Below are 5,050 nucleotides of genomic sequence, written 5' to 3'. Positions count from 1 at the left end.
TGGAAATGGGGTTATAATGTCCCCCCTTCTACTCTTCCCCTCACCATCTGAACAAAGAAGGTGATGAGAAGTTAAAGAAAGCTTGGGATATCTTCCCCCTTGTTCATCCCTTGCAGTTGGTTTGTTAAGGAGATTTATGGTCATTCCTGCTCTCAGGATAGCCAAATTCATGGCAAAAATGCATATGCCACGCAGGTTAAGCGGTAAATAACAAACAGGGGTGGGTATAATTATATGCCTCCTGTAGCCATTAATATTAATTTTATAACCATTTATATCACCAAATAGGGGTTTTATGGGACATTGTAGAAGTGTGTGTATTTACATATTATTTTAGATAAAAAGTCGTAAAATAGTGAATGCGGGGCTCACTTCATTGGACGCGGAGCGGAGCGGAACGAGTGGATTAGAAACTGTAACCGAATAAACACTACTTGTCACTCCACCCAGCTCAATATCTCTCTCTTCAGTCGACATCACAACATCCTCAAAGAGCCGGGCTGGCGTTTGGTGTTACAGCCCCTGAATCAAAAGCACCCTAAAGAATGAAGAAGCAAAGATTTTATAGGCTCTGGCAATTGTCACAGACCAAACGATGGAGGCCAACAGGTTGGACATGGTTGTTGTAGACAAACAGGACCATGTTAATTGATATTGCCAGACAAGCAGACAGAAGCATGAAAAAAAACCTGAGAAGATGGCAAAGTTTGAAGAACTCTGCCACAAAGTGCAACAACTATGGGAACCTAGAAAAAGGACAATCCTGGCAATGACTGGAGCCCCTGGAGAGACCCCTAAGGGTAGGAATGAGCTGATCAAGAACATATTAAGAATGCAAGACATCATGGTCAGTGACCTCCAGCCAACAGTGTTCTTTGGCACTGTGATAATTTTGAGGGTAGTCAAAGCAGAACGAGGATATTTGAGTATATAAAATGCAGACAAGAGAGGCGCAGGGTGGGAAGGGAAACAGGGAACATCAGTTGAAGAGACTTGACTCCTCTGCTACATAGGCCAGAGAACTTTCCCTAGAATAATTCCTAGAGCAGATCTTTAGGAAAAAAAATGATGTATCATGATTTAACAATTGTCAGTGATGGAGAATTCACCATGACCTGGTGCAAATTGTTCCAATGGGAGTTGGGTACCTAACTCCATAAGAACACCTTTAATACCTTGTTTACACTAAGTTCCTAAAATGTTTACAGGTGACTCACTTCACACAGGTCAAGGTGTAGCCCACGATACAATGAGGTTCTTTGTCCCTGTCTGTTGGCTAGCACATAGCGAGAGCATCTCTGACACAGGCTTTCAATGTATGGCTCTGGGCTTTTATCTCAGCTAATAGACACTCATGTTTTTCTATTATCCGTTCAACCCTTGTAGATGTCCCTCTCAAACTTAGCCTAAGAGCTGCAGCAGCCTCGGGAGTCTCTGAGGTCTATATGAGGGAGTGGTAGGTAATGCCCCATCTGCATTGCCTTCTGCTCAAGTTCTCCCACTAAAGACTTGTATGGCCCCAGACGCCACGGTTCCCAAGTGCCCAGCAATCCTTAATGTGCGTAACCTCTCCCCATTCCTGCAATGTAAGGAAATAGTGTAATTAATCCTATTTAAAAGAGGCAGAACAGAGGCAGGAGAGTAGGTGGGAGTTATCCCAAGTCACAAAGGTTGTCTGTGGCAGAGCGAAAACTGAACACATTTTCCCAGAGTCCAAGACCAGCACTCTTCCTTCAAATCCATCCCCTCCAACTATTCATAGCAACTGAACACCATCCGTTATAGTCAATATTTTTAAAGCCGGTTGACATCCTTTTGCAAGACAGGTCAGCAGAGTGCAGAGGTGGGGGTGTCATCTAATGTTTCAATTTTACATCAGAAAAATTCAGTTAGAATTAAGCTTTTCCTTTAATTTAAATCAACATTTCCTTCTGGAAAAAAAAATCACTATAAAAAAAGGGGTTTGGCTGGAATCAAAATATTTAACGGGAAAATTGTTTTTTTCATTTATAGTTTTCACACTTGCATGAGAAAATTTCAAAATAAAATAAAGCTTTTCATTTCATTTGGATTCAAAAGGTTCACTTCTTACCTTACTCTTTCTCATTCTTTTCTTCTTAGTTTTCCTTCCACAATTTTAGTGTGGTAAATGGAATAAAATTTAAAAAAAAAAAAAAAGGAAAAGAAGGAAAGAGACTTAATATCTGAAGCCTAAACATGGAAAAATAAAATTTGGAAGGTCTAGAGCATCAGGGTTGTAGATGAATGAATGGACACGGTAGGGAACAGGGGTGCTTTTGTGGAGGAAACCAGTCCCTGTCACTGCCAGGACAAGATCATCACTGGCGGAGAGACAAGCGTCTACTGAATTAGGATACTCCTGAAGAGCAGTTGTGACCCGTCTGTGCCTACGGTAGCCACCTGAAAATGCCAAGGTCAGGGCAGGCTGTAAAAGGAGAGCACATTCTCCCAGCACTGGTGAGTGACACTGAAGTCAGACTTCTCAACCAGCCACAAACAGTGCTTCTGATTCCCCCACACCGGTTATCAAGAAGCCAAAATAAAATATACCCAATCCCCTTTACTGCATTTCAGTCTCTGGCTCCCAATCAGCCCCTAGGTCCAGTAAAGAGACAAGTTAACTAAACTCTGTGCTCTTTACCAAAAAGGTTTCTCCTGACCCCAAAGGGTCAGTCACAGCACCAGACCAATATAAGTTTGGATCTTACCCAAAATACCACGCTGCCAGCCAATTGTTTAGTAACTAAAACTAAAGGTTTATTATAAAAAAGAAAGAAACAAACTATAAGAGAAATGTTAAAGGATTAAAGCAATCAGACACATACAAATGATGTGAAAGTCCATATACATCAGGTTTCTAATAGAATTGTGGAGTTTGCAGGCTTGTATGGTCCCTCTGGTGTACATCCAGTACCTGGATGGGTCTCAGTCCTTTGTTTCACAGCTTCAGTTCAGCTGTAGATGAGCTGATCTAGAGGTAGGTGAAGACTGAAGACAGAAGACAGACTAAAGACAAAATGGATGCAGTGCAGTTGCCTTTTATGTCTTTTGGCCTTTGCCATGCAACTTGTGGAAATTTACAGGAATAAAATGGAGTCCAGAGTCATATGAGTAAATCCTGGTGACTCATCAGGTACATCCCTGGATTCTTCCCCTGGGCCCATTGTAGCTGTGAATTTCTTTAATGGGCCATTAAGAAGGCTAGTGCTGCAGCCATCCTGTCTGGGGTGTCGCCCAGACACAGCAGAGTTTGAAATACAGATATATCACACATATCCATAACTTCCATTACACGTATAACACATGAACATAAACATCATCATCTTACTTAGAACATTATAGCCTTTCTAACAGTACCTAGCATGGCATATCTCACATGAATTCCTATGATTTTGACATATTGATGTTAAACAACATAATAAATGCCCCTCCCCCCCCAACCCCAATCTAGCCAGCGTGACAGAGGGCACAGTGTTTAACTGAGAAAAACTAAGAAAATTCCCCAATAAAGCTTGTTAGCTACCATGAATAAAAATGAATGTGATATCAGTCATTTGGAGGGAAAAAGGGAGAATTAGAAAAAGGCCTTATTTATAATAGATATTTTTGTTCAAAGGCAGGGATTTTTTAAGTACGCAAAATGGGCCAGCAGAACTTCACCACGACAGTGACTGAATTTATCCTCTTGGGTCTCACCCAGAGCCGGGAACTAGAGCATTTTTTCTTCATCATCTTCCTCATAGTATACGTGGCCACCTGTTTGGTAAATTTCACCATCATCATCACGGTGATTGCAGACCATCTGCTCCACACCCCCATGTACTTCCTGCTGGCCAACCTGGCTTTCCTAGATGTCAGTGACTCATCAGTCAATACCCCTAGATTGCTTTGGGGTCTCCTCTCCCAACGCAAATCCATCTCCAGATGTTCTCTTTTCACATCATCGGGGGCGCGATGGTATTTTTCCTTGTGGGGATGGCAATCGATCGGTACGTGGCCATCTATAAACCAATGAGATACTTGATTATCATGAACCAGGGTGTTTGCATGGGGATAGTGGCACTGGTATGCATGGCTGGGTGGATTGGCTGACTCTGCTGTTCAGATTGGACTGATCCTCCAGCTACCGTACTGTGGGCCGAACATCCTGGACAATTTCTACTGTGATGTCCCACAGATCATCAAACTGGCCTGCACCGACACCCACGTGGTCGAGCTGCAGATGGTCTTCAATGGTGGAGTGCTCCTCGTAGTCGTATTCATCATTCTGCTGATCTCCTATGCCGTTATCTTAGTCAAGATCAGGACCCACGTCACGGATGGGAAGCGCAAGACTCTGTCCACCTGTGGAACCCGGATCACCGTAGTGTGTTTAATATTTATACCCACCATCTTCATCTATGCTCAGCCTTTCAAGAAGTTTCTCCTGGACAAGGTGGTGTTCGTCATTTACACAGTGATCACCCCCATGCTGAACTCAATGATCTACAGGCTGAGAAATGCTGAGATGAAAAAGGCCATCAAGAGACTGGTGAGCAGAATCCTGTTCTCAGGGAGGAAACTAAAGACATAATTTTTTTTTGAGAGATCATTTCTATAAGAAACCAGACCTCAACTTATCAGAGAGGGGATGCATACGCCACGTGAACTGTGTATTCCATCGAAAGATATCATATCATGCACACTCATGAAACATTGCGTCCGTAAATAAGTTACAGACCAAGGGCCAAAATCCCCTTTGAAGTCTGTGCAGCCAGCTGATGTAAATCAGCATAGCTCCATTAGACCAGATGGATCATTTTCCTAGCCGGTGTAAATCAATATATAGTTGTTGCATTGCAGCCAGTAGACCAAATCCCCAGCTGTAAACCTGCACGGCTCCATTGGAGTCAATGGCTGAGATTCCCAGTTGAAGCTATTCAGTGTGTTCTGTAAATATTTTACATCAGATGAGGATGTGACCTTGAGAATTTCTGGTAAAAGAATTTCCTATGAATGATTTCAAACCCTGGAGAAGAAATCACAAAGA

At 42.6% G+C, this 5,050-nt stretch overlaps 1 pseudogene; it reads left to right on the top strand.

Annotated features, from left to right (window-relative positions):
- Positions 1-3,661: 3,661 nt before the first annotated feature.
- Positions 3,662-4,594, top strand: LOC137152965 (olfactory receptor 4D1-like; annotated as a pseudogene).
- Positions 4,595-5,050: the final 456 nt, after the last annotated feature.

The sequence above is a fragment of the Emydura macquarii genome, unplaced genomic scaffold (assembly GCF_026122565.2).
Source record: "Emydura macquarii macquarii isolate MOO-44397 ecotype Brisbane River unplaced genomic scaffold, CSIRO-AGI_Emac_v2 contig_1247, whole genome shotgun sequence".
NCBI classification, from domain to species: domain Eukaryota; kingdom Metazoa; phylum Chordata; order Testudines; family Chelidae; genus Emydura; species Emydura macquarii.
The sequence above is the reverse complement of the archived record's forward strand: the minus strand, read 5'-3'. Positions and strand labels throughout refer to the sequence as shown.